We start from the raw sequence: 20,573 nt of genomic DNA, 5'->3' as shown, positions 1-20,573 counted from the left end.
AGTTTTCGGCCCACTTAATTTCAATGTTATTATCTGTTCATCACCGAAAATTATAGGCGTTGATCTTGGCCATAACTGGAACCTCTTGGAAAATTTCAAAGAAATCAGCGCTATATTTCCGCCCTCTAGTGTCGCATCTGTAAACATTTAAATTTATCTCCCACATCCGAGTACATATGACAATTTAATGGTATCAATTTAGTGGTCAACTATTCCTCTTGGATTTATTATCAATTTCTCGAGTCTATGTCCTTTAGGGGTAAATGTATACGCTATCGAATACAAATTTTATCATTTTTCACACAAAAGTCAGGGTCCATTTGATCCGCTAAATATTGGCCGATTTTAATTAAATGTAAAAATTCGCGATGTTTAGGTTATAATTGCGGCCTCTGGAGCGACCAGAAACCCCGACAAAAATTAAATATCTGGTCCATTTCATTCCCTAAATATTAACCGATCTTTACCAAAAACAATAGGGGTCTTCATTGAACAGAACCCATCCTACAAATTTCGTGAAAATTGGTCATTAACTGTGGTCTGTATCGTGTTTACAAAGTATAATGGACAGACGGACAATCGGTATACCTAAAAGGGGTCTATGGCCAATATTTCGCGGCTTTACAAACTCTTGGGGCTGCACAAAGCTATAATACACTGACAACATAATTGTGTAGGGTATAAAAACATAAAAAAAAACTAACTTTTCATTTCTTAATATGACTCATATTTGAGACTTTACTGTTTTGAATGTATTTTTATATCGATCGTCTGAGGACTCTCTATTATATAGGCTTCGAATGTTTGAAAATAAAAAAAGTTAAAAAGTACATAATATGTTTTCATCCATTCGAATTTTTTTATGTGACTGCAATATCCCACGTGTAGTAATGCCCTAACCCTTTCCTTACTATTTTGATATTTTCTTATAAATTAAGTAAACTCATAATCATTGACCTTTTCCACATAACTGCTTGCATTACTTATTTTAGCAGTAAATGTGTACGATTCCCTGGTGTATTGTTCAAACCCCTTCCACCTCCCCCAAATAGATTCAATACATTTACTATTACATGATAATGTTTGCATCATTTTTTCTATTACTTTTAATTTCAGTTTGATTGTTTTCTTTTTCTTGTCTTCCATTTGAGAGCATTTATGTCCTTGGTCGATTTTCGCCGAAAAAAAAACAACCTTCATTTTCTAAAGTGTTTCTAGTTGGCGAATGTCTTTTTTCCTTTAGCTTATTTCCTAACCTTTTGCAATATCCCTCGCAGTGAGTAGTGTAACGAACGAAGTGTGTGTGTATTCAAATATCTTCTGCACGTTTTTGCATTAAAATTCCTAAGACATTATGGAGAGGAAGGCTTTCTTTCCATTTTGCATACGTGGCAATGGATGTGATGTTTTTTACTCCTTTTTTTTTGGATAAATATTGCAGGAAGGAGGATGTGGTGAAACAAAAAATAGAAAATAGTAATAAAATATGACAACAAACAGAATGAAAGAACGTACGAACGATTCAGTTCCCCAGTGTAAATACACGATGTTGCAAGTAAATGTTTTATTTTCATTTCTCCTCTGCTAGCTAGCTATTGTTTTAACGTCACGACAAGTGAAAATGTAATGTACACGCACACTTACACACACACACACACACTCAGTCGCATACTCATCTACTGGCAATTTTTATTATATTTTTGTGTCCCTAATGTTTCCGGCATATCCTTTGAAACAAAACAAAAAATAAAATTCCACCTGAAAAGAAGTCCTGTTCAAATAACCACGTAACATTAATGTTGATTTTTTGTTACTGTCCCCTTATCTATGTGTATGTGAGTGGGTGTGTGTGCACACATAAATATTTTACATCAACCTGACTTACACATCTGCATACTTTTTTTGTTCTGCCAAAGAGCAACAACGTCCACGTTGTCAGTTGTTTGCATAGCACACTGCCGAAGCCAAGTTCGTTAGTGGGCCAAACAGGGCGAGTGTGTGAGTGAATGAGTGTCACAAAGAGCGGGAGAGTGAGAGGGAAAACATTCCAAGAGGAAGTTACATGCAAAAGAAACCAAACACACACACACAGGCATTGAGAACAAGATATCGTGCTGTTTGCAAATAACACAAAAAATGGGGGTAATCTAGACAAATGAAAACGCTGAACTGCCATAGACCCAAGCTCGCACACTAAACTTACACACACACACACTTACACACTCAAAGAGACAAATGTCTATTTTCCCCAGCTACACTTGCTTTCGGAGACCCAAAGTTTAAGTAAAAAAAAACACGAAAAGTTAAACGTTGACGACGAACATTGTCGCCAACCATGATGCGGAAGATGCAACACACATACCATCGCACACACACAGACAGAAAGACTTAGACTAACACAAAAAAATAAAATTAACATTTAAACTAGAAATGGAAACAGCACCACCAACAACAACAATTTGTGTTAATGTAATTGTTGTTGTTGTTACTTTGTGGTTTCTATTCTGTATTTTCTTTTTAAATGGAATAAGGAAACATATCGCTTTCAAAAGACTGTTTTTCTGGGGATTTTTGATATTGAAGTGGGGGAGATTTGCAACACAAACAAATTGTTGAAAAGGAGAAATGTTCAGATAATTATAGGGGACTAATAGAATAGATATAGTTATGTAAACTCTATTTCAAGGGTCCCTTGCAAACCTTGTATTTTGGGAATTGTGTGGACTTTCGGAATACAATATTCGAAATACAGTCGACGTTTATAACGTATAAAAAAGTTCCCAGAAAAGTTCTGCACTTAATTTGATACCGTTAATACGACCAATTTCGCCGGTCCCTTGACCTGCCTTATAATCGATTTTGACTGTATATTAAAAAATATATTTATATATATTATTAACTTTGTCATTCCGTTCGTAACATTTGGAACTATTTGTCGAAGACCCTAAAGTATATATTCTTGATCAGAAAACTCGATCTGTTGACGTCTCGATATAGCTCGCAATATTTATTGTTACTATTCCTAGATAGTTTGGTATTGGAAATGGGACATATCGGTCCATGGTTTGTTTATATCCGCCATATAACGTTACCCTTCAATATCCGGTATTTTAGGCGACCCTTTTCAAACCGATTGAGCTGATATTTGATATTTTGAATTCTCATTGGGCAGAAAATCTTCCTATAAATTATCAATATTGGTCCAAATTCATGGTAGACTCCTTATAACAGTACCTCCCAAATTTCGGTATTTTGGGGGATATGGACAACAAATTGCATGTAATTTTATATTTTTAGCTCTCATTGGAAATAATATTGTCCCCACAAAACGATACCTCCAATTTTCGGTATTCTAGTCCAATTTCCAACCAGAGTATCTATAACGTGGGATTTCATTTCCTTATAAAAGTCTACATTGATTTTAGGTGTTTTGTGGGTCCAAGGCATACTTGAGGATATAAAAACTTCAGTCCGGCCGATTTTAAGGACGTTTTTAATTATTTTTACCAAAACTACATTGTTTTAAATTTTAGCAGGTTTGTTAATAACAATTTCCAATTTTTTTGTACGTACTTTAACCAGGTTCTGTCAAAATATTACAATGAGGGAATAATTCAAAATCAATTTGGAGACTTCATTTTAATTTCATATTTGATTTACAAATTTTCAAAATATGGGCACATTGTGGGGGAGATATCAGAAGAAATGAACGATCCTATCTGCACAAAGAACACAGGCTTTCTTAAAATATTAAATTGGTTCAAATCGGATAGTAAGTTCCAATGACATTGTCAAATTAATTTTCAGAAAAATGTTGATGATTTTGTAGAGGAGGTACCAGAAGGAATGGACTCATATTCTCACTATTCGAAATTGATTTAGGTTTGAAAGAAATATTACGTTATGCAAATGCGGTTGAACAAACCCAGTTACTATCTTGGAGAATTATTGTGCCGCGCAGACACACGGACGAACGAAAATTTATAATCGACTCTAAGCTATTGGAAATAGATTAGGTCCAATGAAACATGGGGTCTAAACGGACATTTAGACGTATGTCTGGCAATGCTCCCATATAATACTCCCGTCCCAAGTTGTGGATGCTAAATGTCCTCGCTTCATTCTCCACTGTAATTTTACATTTCGGGTTTTCCGGTGGTAAAATACACTCTCGCAGAAAATTCTCAATATAAGTCTATGTTTCGTAAATATACCCTTTACCACATGTTTGTAACAGGCAAAAGGAAACGAGATAGACACATGGTTCCTTTTGAGAATATGCATGAAATTACTTTCTGAGTCGATTTATGCATGTCCGTCCGTCTGTTGATGTTAAATTGTACTGAACTAAGTCTAGAATGATGTGTGTTAAGTTTCGTGAAAATCTGTTCAGATTTAGATATAGCTCCCATACATATTTTCGTCCGATTTTAAGTAAATGGTGCACCAAATGTCCGTCTGTCTGATAGGTCAGATTACAATTATGTTGTTGGGAAAATAAGACATTTAACCATAAATTTAGGGCAAATATCGGATCGGCACAATGCTAATTGTTGTGCAAATTGTTTGACCAACTTCGTAGACTTGATGAAAGCTGTAAAAATAACTTATTTCATAATAATGGAATAGCTGAGGATGTATATATATATATATATAGGTAAAATCGACTGATAAAATATGAGTCGGAATACCAAGTTCTACAAAATAATGACTATCATATTATACTTAATTTGTCTCAATCAATCTACAAGAAAATTTGCCTTTCCATTTGCAACGCCGGTGGCTTAACATGTAAAGACTAAAAGTCCATATTTGATAGGAGACATACCAATGCTACTCTAATTTGGCTTTTCGGGTTCTCGTGGGATGAAAATATTTTTGCAGAAGTAGGCCCATGTTGCCAAAGAGATAATACCTAAAAAATCAAATTTATTTGTATGTTAACCATCTCTAGGTCATGTTTGGAAATGGGACACATCGGTCTACACATTTTGTTATCTACCCCACAAAATTTGTAAATTCAACTTCTATCTCCGTCGGAAGATTTAATCTTTTTAGCTTAAGCGTTTTGGTGGTTGTGTGCATTGGTTTCTAACATATTTACCAGACGATGGAGGTTATAGCAAAAAGTGAACCTATATGTTTGACTGTGGGTATTAACGGAAATCCGATTATTAATTGTAGAGTAACTTCTGGTAATGTGGACCACCATTTTCTTTTTATACCCTTCACCACTTTGTGCATATGTTTGTAACAGGCAAAAGGAATCGAGATAGACCCATGGTTCCTTTTGAGAATATGCATAGAATCATTTTCTGAGTCGATTTATGCATGTCCGTCCGTCCGTCTGTTGATGTTAAATTGTAAACAAAGTACAGATCGCATTTATTATCCGATTTGGATGAAATTTGGCACAGCTCACTTATTTGGCCCAAGGACGAACCCTATTGAAATTGGGAAAAACCGGTTCAGATTTAGATATAGCTCCCATATATATTTTCGTCCGATTTAAGGTAAATGGTGTACCAAAGTCCCCACATATCTTTCGATTTACAAGAAATTTGGTATAGCCTACTGAATTAGGTCTAAACAGATGTATGCCAAGTTTCGTGAAAATCGGTTCAGATTTAGATATAGCTCTCATATATAGTTTCGGCCGATTTTTGGTAAATGGTGCACCAAAGTCCCTGAAAATGATTTGATTTGCACGAATTTTGGCATAGCGTATTGAATTAAGTCTAGAATGACTTGTGCCAAGTTTCGGTTCAGATTTAGATATAGCTCCCATATATAGTATAGCCCGATTTTAGGTAAATGGTGTACCAAAGTCCCTATATATCTTTCGATTTGCACGAAATTTGGTATAGCCTACTGAATTAGGTCTGGAATGATGTGATGGTTTTAAGCAAATTGTGCACTAAAGATCCATACCATAGTCCGATTGACACAACGTACTGTAGTTAATATCACATAATCTCAGGCAGGTTTGCTTGAAATCGGTTCAGATATAGATAACTTAATTTAGCTTCCACATATAATTTCGACTTATTTTTGTTAATTGTACACCAAATAATTAATGGGTGTCTGATTGAGATTAAATTATAAACAGTACAGCGACGTCTTTTCGGATATAGTCGGCCCAGTCCGACTTTACTACTTTCATTGCTGGTTTTGATATTGTGGGTGTAACAACGGTAAAAAATAAAAACAAATGGTTTTCACAACATAGTGGATTTGTTGCCTAAATATATTCCAGGTCAAACATTATATATATATTTGTCTATAAAAATGTTATTTATGTTACCTCCTCGCATATTAAATGCGCCCATGTTTCGAACTCGTCCTCATGAAAAGGTCCCACTTTTTTATAGTGGTCCACATTACCCGACATTGAATATTTTTATTTAAAAATAATTATCGGCTTCAAAAATGAATAAAAATTAAAAATCACCGATTGTAATTACAGCTAAACGTATATTTTTGTTAAAGAAAACAAGAAAACCACATAACTTCTTTATATTCGAGAAAAACAAAGTGTTCGACTATTTTGCAAAAACGTTCGACTATTGTGCAAAAAAATGCTCAAATCAAGGATACATTTTCTACTACTACATTTTCAACATTGCAATTATTTATTAAAAACCAAGTTTGATATTTGTTTTCACTAATTAGGAAAATATTTATCAAGGCGGGATTGTCATACTTCAAGCATTTTTTTAGATATGGGGGGTGGTCCACATTAGACGCATAGTCCACATTACCCGAAGTTACTCTAAAATCACCCAATTTGAATGACGAGATATTGTCTTCTACTTTATCTTTCCATTGGATTCGTGGCCTTCCTTTCTGCGTGAGACATCCCTTGGCACGCTTTTATATGCCTTTTGAGGTGGGGCATCTTCAATCATTCTCACATCATTCGTCGACGCAGATCGGCCCATATATCTTCTGGAGAATTTTTCTCTCAAACACTTCAAGAGCTGTCTCATCCGCTCGCGCAAGCACCCATGTTTCAGATCCATAGAAATCCGTCTAGAACCTTGAAAAAAATGAACAGAAATCGAAAATCGTTATTCTTTTACATTTACATTTCGGTTCAAAATGATAAATTACTGGCACTTCGTTTGGAACATATCAGTGAATGCGGAAAAGTATTGACAAAGTTCGTTTGAAAACGGCCGATGATGCAATAAATGAACTGATAATACAATATCGCCATGTGGCCGTAAGATACAGGTATTATTTGAAATTACTTTCACTAGCATACATTTGATATTGTCTGACCGGTAAAATGCTTGCTTTCATTGGTTACCGCACAACTTGGAAATCATACGTTCTTGTCGATTGGTGCAAAGAAAATTTAAAAAATGTCAGCAATGTAAACATGATTCATCACCAGTTATGAGCTTTTTAAGGTAATTTGGATCATCGCTGACAAATCCGTAAGAATTGCTTGGCATGAGCTGAACGAATATAAAAATATCATCAGCAATCTCTCCGATAATGATTCCATGATTATCGAAAATCATTTTCATAGCAAAACATCGATCATTTAGCACAACTCGACAATCAATAATCATTGCACTAAAAAAAATCAAACTGAGGCCCCGGCTAGGATATGAAGGTTTCCTGAGTAACACAAGAAATGTTGCCCATCTTCGATAAATTTTAATTTAATTCGCAGATGAAATTTAGCAACCATTTACGATATACCAACGTACGAACCTTGTAAAGCCACATAGCCCAATATGCCTCATGAGCCACTTAATCAGCGGCGAAACCCGTCGCATAATGGGGGTATATGGTTTCTTTTTATTGAAAAATTTCGATAATTTACCTCAACTCGAAAGAAAAAATTCAAATAAAATAATTTTGTTTAAAGCTTTAATGTTTTCATCGGCTATTAGAATGCTCGAAAGACCAGGACGATCATCGTCTTTGACATCTCATAAAAGATCTGTGGTACACTTTAAAATGCTGTCTTAAAAAAAACAAATTCTATAGTGATTTCGCAGATTGAAAGACTTATACTATGGAGATTCTGTAATCATTTCGGCCTGTTACAAAGGGCATTTTATTTTTTCATCATAAGACTCTGTCATTGGAAGGGAGGTTAAACATGTTTTCGTAGGATCTTCTAACGATTGCAAAATCTACTACCCACAAAAAATAGAACCTTTTGCCAAAATCAAATTAGATTCCAATTAGAAATGTTTGCCAATCAATCTGACTCTTCACATTCACATGCACACACACGCACCCAACAATAGTAACAACAACAAATATTTACATTTTCCGTTTTTTCGTTTATTAAATTTCATGGTAATGCTTTAATCAACTCAATACGACGACGACGATGATGATGGCAAAACAAAAACAAATGTGTTACGAGGTGTGTGGGGGTTCGTATGAATTTAACGAGATGAGATGAGGAGAGAAGAGAGTATGAGTGTGTGATGATGGGCAGGCCCTTTACGTTTGTTGTCTCATTATTATTCTTATGTACGTGTGATGAGTGTGTGAGTGCGTGTGTGATACAAAGAGCCATGATGGTAGGCATAACGTTTGTTTTTTTGTTCCTGCTGTTTGTTACTCACATTGATTGTGTCAACAGCATCCTCTCTTTCTCTCGGAAGCTTTGTGTGTGTTTTGTATCAAAGCAATACAGGAAAGGTAGATACTCTCACACACTCCCTCTCTGTGTGGAGAGTGGGGTGGTTACTGTTAATTGTGTGTGTGTGTGTGTTCTATTATAATGAACGTAGTGAGATGCCAGTCATGGGCTGACGCTGTTGTTGTTTTTTTGTTATTATTATTGTGGTGGCTCTACGTGTTTTCTTGTCTTTGATGTAATGAAATAATGTTAAATTTTTGTTAAATTTATTTATCGTAATTTTTCCTCTTCTTTTTTTCTTCCTTTTTCATGTGTCCAAATATGTATTGGTGTGTGTGTGATATGTAAAGACAGTAACTTCGTATTGTGTTCTTTTTCAATGAAATAATATAACAAAATGGACAACAATGGAGCGTGAAAAGGAAGCCTGATAGTTCGTCGGTTGGTTGGAACAACTAATACACATACCAACACTCAGACACACACACACGAATACACAAAGACACCAACAGACCATAGAGGCTAGGCATTCAGCCAGGCATAGATATGGAAAGGCATGCCAACCAACGCCAACAAATAAAGAAACAGCGTCAGGAAGGATGTAAACACACACACACATACATATAGCCGACATGAAGACATGCAGAGAATGTGCTAAAACATGAACAAGTTTCCTGTGAATATACTAACAACAACAACAAAACCAACAACGGGAGTTCTTAGCTGGTATAATAAAGAGCGAAAATGTGAGAACATTTTATTAAAAATAATCTAAAAAAAAATAACAACGGAAACTAAACAAGGAAATAGCAACAACAAAAAGAAGAAAACGAATACAAAAAGGAAACAATAATTGAAAATTACAAATAAAAGTTAATTTTGAAAATAAAAAAACAAAACAACAAAATTTTAATATTACACACATTCCCAGAAAATAAAAAAAGATAAGAAAATAAAAAAAAAATAATAATCATAAAAATTAAAATTATAAAAAAGTGTGTCGGGAAAAATAAAATACAATTCCAGTGATAAAGTGTACAACAACAACAACAGCAGCAGCTAAACATCTAAAGTGTCAGTCATCAACAACAACATTTCCCCTCTAAAAAAAAAAAAAATAAAAATTAGAACAAACAACAACTCTAACGTCAACAGCAATAGTAATAACATCAACTCTTGACGACAAGAAGTGCTCTTCCTTCTCTTTTAGTTTTTGAATCTAATTAGAACAACTTAAAAATAATATATCCTTACACACACACAGTCTCATATATTAAAACAGAATCTGAAACCCATACAAGCCAGAAATCTGAAAAAAGGAATAGAGCGTAAAAGAGTTGCTGAAAAAAAGGAATATCAACTATTTTGCATTACCATTAAATTCTGCTGCAGCTGATTTTTAAGAAGCCCTGAAACAAAATCTAAAGAAATCTAATTGAAAAGGTGAAAAGGATAGTGCGGAGCAGGAATACCACCACCACAACAAAAAAGCAACATAAAAACGTTTTAATGTATCCTTAGTACTTAATACAGGTGAGTCCTAATTTTTATTTTCTTATGGGTTTTCTATAGGAGTTTACTTTTTTTTATTTTGAATAAAAAGCCAAAGGTGGAGAAGTTTTAATACAGTGGTCGGCATATTAATAAATTTTGAGAAAACGTTTTTGGGTTAAAATCAATTAGTTGCTTTGAAATAAAAACATTCAAACGTCTTTAAGTTCTGAAAGGTGTTAAAAACATAAAATCAGGCTATGCCATTATAAATTGTTCATCAGGAGGTTTATTAACTACCGAGAAACTAAATAATAAATTAAAAACCAGTAAGGAAAGTAGTAAAGTCGGACTGGGCCGACTATATGATACCCTTCACCACTTTGGGTATATTCTACATATGTATCCTAACAGACGTCGCGTGTTTGTTATATATCTATATCTGAACAGATTTCAGGGAAACTTGCAGAGATTAATTTATATTACTTCAAATAAGTGTCCTATGCCAAATTTCATCCAAGTCGGATCAAAATGCGACCTGTACTTTGTTCACAAAAATATATGGACGGACGGACATGCGTAAATCGACTCAGAAAGTGTTTCTATGCATATTCTCAAAAGGAACCATGGGTCTATCTCGCTTATTTTTGCCTGTTACAAACATATGCACAAAGACATAATACCCTGTACCACTGTGTGGTGAAGGGTATAAATAATCGGTTAAGACCTATAGCATGTCGAATATATGGCGGGATTTTTATACGAGGTCTACTTCATGTATTTCTCTCCTAGGAAAAAACTATGCCGGGGACATCTGAGATTTTCATTGGAGGCAAGTTTTTGTATAATCGTACGTACTATCATGTGTTGTGCTCGGTTTACAGGGATTTGTGAAAAAAATAAAAAAAAAAATTGTTTGTGAACATTTTCTTCCGACATTTTGTCTCACCTAAAAAATTCACACTTTGGGACGCTTTTGAAAAGGTATTCCTTAAAAAATTTCAAGAGTTATATTTGGCGCCCAACGTGGGGCACTTAAATAGATAAACGAATATAATCCGACTGCTCGAAGAAATATTCCATAAAACCGCATCGTCTGTGATAATACATTTTGTAAAAAAATGTAAGAAATTACATATGGCGCCCAACGTGTGCACACAAAATAAATTAATGTAATGTTTCAAGAATTGTTTCATAAAAATCTAAGCCTGTGTTATGTGGGCCGTATTAAAGTAACGTTCCAAGAAATATTCAATGAAAATGTCAAAATTTATATATGGCCCCAAGGTAGGACATGAAAATTTATACATGGCCCCCAAGGTAGGACATAAAAAAATATGTAAATGAATATATGAATTCGGTTGTTGGAATATTTCATAAAAATCCAAGTTTGTATTAAGTGGGACATATTGAAAATGTAAAAATTATATATGGCGCCCAACGTGAGCACACAAAGTAAACTAAGGTAATGTTCGACGTAATACTTCGTACAAATTTGAAAGTTAGATAGTTTAGGAAGTAGTGAATATTTGGGGATATCATTATATGAGGGCTATACTTAATTAATGACCGGTATATGCCAATTTTGAACCCAATATTTTAATTGTTTATCTTAATTCTTTCCTTCAGGAGGTATCACTATATTGAGGTGATGCCTAAATGTCTGCCGATATATTTCATTATTATCATGTTTAGTTTTTTTTATCACAATATCTTTAGAAGGCGGAATGCTTACAAGAGATGGCTAAATAGTCTTTGTAGGGTAAAAATTGACTATTCCCCGTAACGACTACCCAACCGCAACAGATAACTATTTTAATATAAAAAAGGGGGTTATATGGGGACTACCCCTAAAAAGCGGTGAGTATTAATAATTTTTGGTGGGGAGATTTGTTACCATATTCGACTACAAAATACCAAATTTCAGCGAATTTGGTTGAAAAACGCGCTCAAGAACCTCAAAATATCGAAAATTTGGGGTACCCTTATATGGGGGCTACCCGAAAAAATTGACCAATATTTACAATTTTTTGTGAAGACAGAATAAAAACTCAAATTACTAAATTACAGCCAAATAGGTGAAAAAATCCGGTCAAAACCCCCCAAAAACTGGAAATTGGGAGGTACCCTTAATTGGGGGCTACCAGAAAAAGTGGACCTATATTTATAATTTTTAGAGGGGAAATTTGGTACCCAATAAGAACCCCATGTACCAAATTTCAGCGAATTCGGTTGAAAACCACGCTCAAGAACCCTAAAATACCGAAAATTGGGGGGTACCCTTATATGGGGGCTACCCGAAAAAATTGACCTATATTTATAATTTTTAGTACAAAGATTTGCTGCCCAATAAGAACTCAAAGTACCGAATTTCAGCCAATTCGGTGAAAAAGTCCGGTCAAAAACCCCCAAAAACTGGAAATAGGGAGGTACCCTTATATGAGGGCTACCAGAAAAAGTAGACCTATATATATATATATAATTTTTAGTGGGGACATTTGGTACCCAAAAAGAACCCAATGTACCACATTTCAGCGAATTCGGTTGAAAAACGCGCTCAAGAACCTCAAAATACTGAAAATTGGGGGTACCCTTATATGGGGGCTACCCGAAAAAATTGACCTATATTTATAATTTTTAGTACAAAGATTTGCTGCCCAATAAGAACTCAAACTACCGAATTTCAGTGAATTCAAAATACCGAAAATTGGGAGCTATGCCAAAACTTGGACCGATATAGCCCATCATCGAACTTGTCCTGCCTGCAGACAAAAGACGACTGTATGCAAAATTTTGGGGCTCTATCTCAATTCGTTTAGACGCTAGAGTGATTACAACAGACAGACGGACAGACGGACATGCTTAGATCGTCTTAGAATTTTACGCTGATCAAGAATATATATACTTTATAGGGTCGGAAATGATTATTTCGATACGTTACAAACGGAAAAACAAAACTAATATACCCTCCATACTATGGTGGAGGGTATAAAAATCGATGTCTGTGTTGCATGGGTCGTTTAAAAAATACTACTTTATAAGATGTCAGAATTTATATGTGGCGCCAAATGTGGGGCACATATAACATACTAATGAAAATAACTCGCTTGCTCGAAGACATATTCTATAAAAAATCGGCACCTGCATTAGGTGGGTCATTCCTTAAAAAAATTCAATGAATTATATGGCGCCCAATGTGGCGCATAAAATAAATTAACGTAATATTGAAAGAAATATTCCATTAAAAACTTAGACTGTGTTAGGTGGGCCATTCGAAATAATATTACAAAAAAAAAAAAAAAAAAAAAAACTAAAAATTATTTATGGCGCCCAACGTGAGGCTATTTTTATGAAAAATATTTTTCGTAAAAATAAATACCTGTTTTTACAAACGAGCCATCCTATGATTTGAAAAAAAGCCAGGAATTGTGTATGGCGCCCAACGTGAAATAAAATTAAAAAAAAAACAAAAACTATTTATGGCGCCCAATGTGAGCCTATTTTTATGAAAAACATTTTCCTTAAAAATAAATGCCTGTTTTTACAAACGAGCCATCCTACGATTTGAAATAAAAAGCCAGGAATTGTATATGGCGCCCAACGTGGTCATTCATGCCAAGAGTGTGTCGGTGAACATAAATCTTTGTTAACTGATAAATCAGTATCACCATGTGGCATACCTTGAAATATTATAGAAACACCCAACAGCATAAATTTCGATATCGAAAGAACGCATGACCATAAAAAGGAGGTTTGCTCACTTTGGATTGTGCACAATTTGACCGCCGCTCAACAACAAGTTCTTGTCGATTGTTGCAAAGATATTTGGACAAAAATGATAACAGGTTACGGATCATGGGTCTTTGCAGGGGATCTTCGAAGATTCTATTACAAAACTAGTAATTTGGCGAATATTTCGCTTAAGCACAGTAGGTCTTTCAATTTTGTGTGGTACACCACAATTTGTTTGCCTGAAGTTCTCGGAGAACTTAGAAAATTCAATGAGAGGTCAATTGATTTTTTTTTAATTAAAAAACAATATATGGTGCCCAATTATTTAATAGATAAATTAATGGGAACCGGTCATTTTAAAAAATTTCCCATAAAAATATGTGCCTGTTTTTTCGTTCGTAGGAAGTTAAAAGTTTAAAAATATATGAAAAAACATTATTAATGAATATCATACCGTATATCGAAAAAATGTTCCATAAAAATCCACACCTATTTTATATTTGAAGATCCACACCTATTTAATATTTGAAGATTCTATCTGAAATATTTCGATCTCTATCGCGATTTTAACTGAGCGTCGAATGTACTTGGCTAAATTTTCGCAGAACTTTAGATTCTGATTAAGAAAACTTATTCCTTGTGTGGCCTCCGACAAACCTCAACTTCTACCTTATGTTGGTCTATATATAAACATCTATGCCGACCACTGTTTATATGTGTATAGAAAACAAAATTTATGTTAATGCCTTCCTTTTGTTTACTTTGTTTGTAACGAAATAGAAAAAAACACACACACACAAGCCGGATAGGAAAATTGCTCATAAATAATGGGAACGTGTATCATCACATTTAGATATGTGGGGAGGAGGGGGGAGATTCTTTGTATGTCGATGAGAATGATGATGATATGCAATTACATGTCATTAAATATGACTGAAAGATTTCCATAAAAAAATTGTTTGTGAGGAGAGAAGTGAAGAGGGGAAGTGCTTGATAATAATCAAGAATATTAACGAATATAAGTGAATATATGTATTTTTTTTTGGGGAAAAATAAAAGAACATAATTATTAATATTAAGGATATATTATGTTGTTATTATTTTTTGTATGCGTATGAATAGATTGGTTTGAAAAGTGAGGTTTGGGAAAATAATATAATAGGTGAAGCATACAAGTAAGTCTTTAGAAATTTGAATTCGTGGAGGTTCTATTCTTTCTTTTGATTTTTTTTCATTATACCCAATTTATTTCGAATGGTACCACAATGCGTATGAGTGTTGACAGAATGTATACGCCACTAGTACCAAATATCTATATAATTTCAAATTGGCATTTGTTGTTAATATCAACAAAAAGTATGAATAAAAGTTTACAACTTTCATTCAATTTTGTACATAATAGTGGTTTGGTTCTCAGTTTGTAACTCATCGAAATAATCATTTTGGACCCTATAAAGTGTACATATTCTTCATTAGATTTAGATATAGCTCCCATATATATCTTCGTCCGATTTAAGGTAAATGGTGTACCAAAGTCCCTATACATCTTTCGAAATTTGGAATAGCGCACTGAATTAAGTCTTGAATGATATGTGTTAAGTTTCGTGAAAATCGGTTCAGATTTAGATATAGCTCCAATATATAGTTTTGCCCGATTTTAGGTAAATAATCTACTAAAGTCCCTGGAAACCTGTTGATTTGCACGAAACCTGTTGATTTGCACAATGTGTGCAAAGTTTCGTGAAAATCAGTTCAAATTTAGATTTAGCTCCATATATATTTTCATTCGATTTAAGGTAATTGGTGCACCAAAGACCCTATATATCATTCGATTTGCACGAAATTTGGAATAGCGTACTGAATTGCTTATAAAATAATGTGTGCTAAGTTTCATGAAAATCGGCTCAGATTTAGATATAAGTCCAATATATATATTCGTCCGATTTAATGTAAATGGTGGACCGAAGTCCCTATATATATTTCGATTTGCACGAAATTTGGCAAAGCGTAATGAATTAGGTCTAGAATAATTTGTGCAAAGTTTCGTGAAAATCGGTTCAGATTTAGATATAGCTTCCATATATTTTTCGTAAATGGTGCACCAAAGTCCCTATGTATTTGTGGATTTGCACGAAATTTGGCATAGCGTACTAAATTGGGATTTAGATATAGCTCCTATATATATTTTCGTACGATTTTATGTAAATTTTGCACTAAAGTCCCTATATATCTTTTGATTTGCACGAAATTTCCCATGGCGTACTGAATTGAGTCTTGAATGATGTGTGCTAAGTTTCGTTAAAATTGGTTCAGATTTAAATATTAATCCCAGTTTGTTGTTTTTATAAAAAACAACTATTTATTAGTGGGGAATGTATGGCATTGTCCTCCCATATATATTTTCATCCGATTTACTGTAAATGGTGCACCAAAGTCCCTATATATCTTTCGATTTGCACGAAATTTGGTATAGCCTACTGAATTGAGTCTAGAATGACTATGTGCTAAGTATCGTGAAAATCGGTTCAGATTTAGATATATCTCCCAAATGTATTTTCGTCCGATTTTATGTTAATGAAGCACCAAAGTCCCTATATATCTTTTGATGTGCACGAAATTTGTCTGCTAAGTTTTGTGAAAATCTGCTCAAGATTGACAAGAAATGTTGACCAACGTATCAAATTGAGACTAGAATGACGTTAAATTGGTGCAGATGCAGACATAGCTTCATATATATTTCGAACGGTGTCTGATTGAGATTACATTTTTAGCAGTGTGTATGTTCCTTCGAGGGAATATTGACATGAAATTGTTATTATACATATCTACAAAATACACTAAGTGGTGAAGGGTATCATATAATCGACCCAGTCGGACATTACTACTTCCTTACGGGTTTTACATTAATATAGTTAACTGATTTGTTCAGCGTCTTGGCGTTGTCCTCATATAGGCGCATTCCACCATATTGTCCATTTATATCCTCTTCAAAATATGGAATGCAAAGACGATTTAGCGATCTGTTATAATCATTCTCCCATCGGAAGATATCGAGTTAAAAAACTAGAACGTCAGGTTCGAGGATTAAATATATATCGGAACGATTTTCGGTATTTTTAATATTTAGCGTGAAGAAAGATACGCAACTAAAGTATTAGGTTAGAAATTGAGCTAAATCGGTTCTTTATTAGACATAGCCCATCATAAAATGATAACCCCAAATATTCGCCAATTCCTACATGATGTAATCAATAGTTGTACCGCCTTAGGTGTAGCCTCATATAAATTTACCCTCTAATTTGACGAATTTTTAGGTTTTCGACTGTCAAAAAGGTGCAAACGTCGAAAACGTCATATACCTGTATAAAAAGTAATAAATGTATTAAACGTCATTTATTTCAATATTATCATCATATACAGTTATTTTCAGGAATATATATTATTGTTAAATATGTCTGACTAATGGATTTGGGTAGGTTTCCGACGTTTCTGACGTATGTATTATACGTCGGAAATGTATGTCATTTACGTCACAGTTTCTGACAGGCTATCTCTGGTCTGTATAGGTAAATTTTGTGGAATGTTCCCTATATTTATACCTCAGCCTTACGGCTGTGGCTCATCGAAATGTTGGTTTTAGACCCCTTGTTTTTTTTTTTTGGACCAAATCCGTTTTAGAGCATTTGGAGTCGATTTACAAATGTCCGTTCGTCCGTCTGTCTGTCTGGCCGGCTGGTGCGCACAATAGCTCTCGGAGGGAACATTCTATGTCATCTAAACTTTGCACATCGTAATATTTCTAAAAAACTTAGGTCCACTCCTTCTGGTAACCCCCAACCAAAATGGTCAAAATTGCGCAAAAAAATAATTTTACAATATCGAATGGACTATCCAATGGAACTTTTGGTTCACTCTTTTTGGTAAGACCACAAATGGTCAAATTTTTCAATATTTTAAAATCCAATTTCAAGCGAATGAAACTTCCAATTTGAACCTCATTTTGAATATATATTTTCTAAGCCTAGATCATGTTCAAAGATGGGACCTATTGGTCCACTCCTTCTGGTCCCACCCACAAAGAGCCAATATTTTATAAACTTGTTAATTACGAAGACCTTTGCAAACTATAGGCTGAGGGTATACATCTGTCGGCAACTCCTACTAACACTTTTTTACTTGTTTTTATGGAACATTTTCTGAGAAGTATTTCTACCTAAACTATAGTCGCCTTCATTTGGAAGATGCGCATATTCCAAATATGGATGCACTATAAAAATATCAAAACAACGGTCTCTAATGAAAATTGAAAATTCCCATGGCCTGGTAAATGAATACCGTTTGTAAATTTACACATATGGTCTGTTCCCGTAAGTAAGTAAGTAAATCAATCGAAATATGAAGCCAAGTGTAATTATTGTTTTATTGTTTGTATCCTATTTGAACGGCGGTCCATAATGCGTATGAGTGACGTCAGAATGTATACGACATTGGTGTCACACATATAATTATAGTTTTAAATTGTCATATGCATTTAAAAAAATTGAAATATTGAACCTTGTACGACATAATTAGATTCAAGTCAAGTATGTTTGTTTAATGATTTGCTTTCATTTTCCTATCGTTTCATTTGTGGCTATATGTACGTGTTTTGGGTTCAGAGGATAACATTTCTATTGACAGAAAACTGATAATGTAGCTCCGCGCCACTACGCAAACCCAGTGAGATGGTCTACAATTATTTTAGGTTCGACGTAGTGAAAACATTTGGAGCGCCCGAACTTAACAACATTGGTACTTGATGATATTATAGGACTGACTATCTAAAATTAAGAGTTAGCGTGACAACCCTAATAAATATTTTTGAAAATTTTTGTGTTTATAGTCCAACCAATTCTTACAATTATTTGGCTGCTTGAAATACTTATAAATTGTCGTGAGGCAATCTGAATTAGAAAGCCAATATCCCCTTCTTTCAAAACCTTTGTAAAAAATCAGATTATAATTTCTTGAAATTATTGCAATTTGGATATATTGTATCATTGACAATAATATTGAAAATAACGTTTGGAATTGTTTATCTGTAATATTATCCCTCAATCAATTCATTCATAATTTGGTTCAATTGTATATTTTAATACTTTATAAAATATATTTTAGGATATTCTTGAAATATACACATTTTTAAAACTAAAGTTTCGTTGAAAACTTATTTAAGATTACCATTTACGATATTGAATTTATTTAAAAACACAATACATTTCCATTTATAATAAATTAGAATTCTTTTATTTCTTTTCTCTTCTTCTTGACAAATTATGTCTACACCCGCATTCAGAAAATTATCACTAATGAGCACAATTTTCTACATTGAATACAAACAAGCAAAAACAGAAAAAAATAATTGCAAAACAATAACAGCAACAACATCAAATAAATTCAAAACAGATTAGTCGTTTATGAGTCCTTTTTGGCAGATACGATTTGAAGGAAGCACAAAAAACAAATACGAATACGAACGCATTGAATATTGTTTTTTGGGGTCAACGCAATACATTTTTGGGTCAAAGCAAAAATGAAAAAAAACAAAACATTTTTTTTTGGTTTTACAAATGTAAAGAGTTTTTTTGTATATTTCTAAAACGTTTGAACATTTCAAACCAATTCGGTATTAAAAATGAGAACAGAATCATTGGAAAAACGATTTAGAAATTCACAAAAATTGCCGTGGGAATTTAATACAGTTGTGTTGTGGTTGGGTTGAGAGGAGGGGGCGAAAAGAGGGGTGTGTCGTATAGAGGTTACAAATACTAAAATGTACTTTCACCAAATCTCACCACATACACACAACCAAATTATGACAACCACCCCTTTCAAAAATCTGTTTGTGTGTGTTTGTATTTCTATTTGAAAAGTTTTCTCACACCAATACACACATAATACACATCATTGCCCATATCTTCTTTCTATACCATTCCATTTTGATAGAAAAATTTTAATATTTTTTGAATTGGATTTTGAGTTTTTGTTGCAGTTATGAATGAATGTTATTTTAACTGTATCAACAGCAGGGTTGCCATTTGATGTTTAGATTAGTTGGGAAATCGATATCGTCCTTTTGAGAAGCACAGCTCACTTATTTGGCCCAAGGACGAACCCTATTGAAATTGAAGAAAATCGGTTCAGATTTAGATATAGCTCCCGTATATAGTTTCGTCCGATTTAAGGTAAATGGGGTACCAAAGTCCCTATATATCTTTCGATTTGCATGAAATTTGGCATAGAGTTCTGAATTAGGTCCAGAATGTTTCGTAAAAATCGGTTCAGATTTAGATATAGCTCCCATATTTAATTTATATTAAAATATTTATATGATTTGTTCCGTGTTTGGGTATGGTTCTAAGACTCTGCTGTAATCATTTCATCTGCAGAAGATACGACAAAAAACTAGAACATAAGGTTCGATAATTAACCTTATATATATATATATGAGCTGTAACCCGCATTTAGGTCCCAGTGTGGGAGGTACCAGAAGGAGTGGACCGATATTCTCCATGTTCGAACTTGAACTAATTTTGGAAGAAATAATAAGATGGGCAAAGTTTGGATGAAATCAAAAATTTTTGAAACAAATTTGGTCAAAAGAAACATGGGGTCTAGAACCAATATTGAGAACCATAATCGGTTTGTAGAAATGTCGATATAGGTACACTTTTTGGTATGTTCCCTATATTTTTAT

The 20,573-nt window shown here is 33.9% G+C and overlaps 1 protein-coding gene across 1 annotated transcript in view; it reads left to right on the top strand.

Annotated features, from left to right (window-relative positions):
- Positions 1-10,084: 10,084 nt before the first annotated feature.
- Positions 10,085-20,573, top strand: part of LOC133322062 (disks large homolog 5) — a 167,806-nt gene continuing 157,317 nt past the window's right edge. Inside the window, exon 1 of the mRNA XM_061531127.1 lies at positions 10,085-10,147. The gene's annotated coding sequence lies outside the window, so the exon portion shown is untranslated. The remainder of the gene's footprint in view (positions 10,148-20,573) is intronic.

This window comes from Musca vetustissima, unplaced genomic scaffold (assembly GCF_032173495.1).
Source record: "Musca vetustissima isolate MV318-11 ecotype Yass unplaced genomic scaffold, APGP_CSIRO_Mvet_v1 utg4473, whole genome shotgun sequence".
NCBI classification, from domain to species: Eukaryota; Metazoa; Arthropoda; class Insecta; order Diptera; family Muscidae; genus Musca; species Musca vetustissima.
The sequence above is the reverse complement of the archived record's forward strand: the minus strand, read 5'-3'. Positions and strand labels throughout refer to the sequence as shown.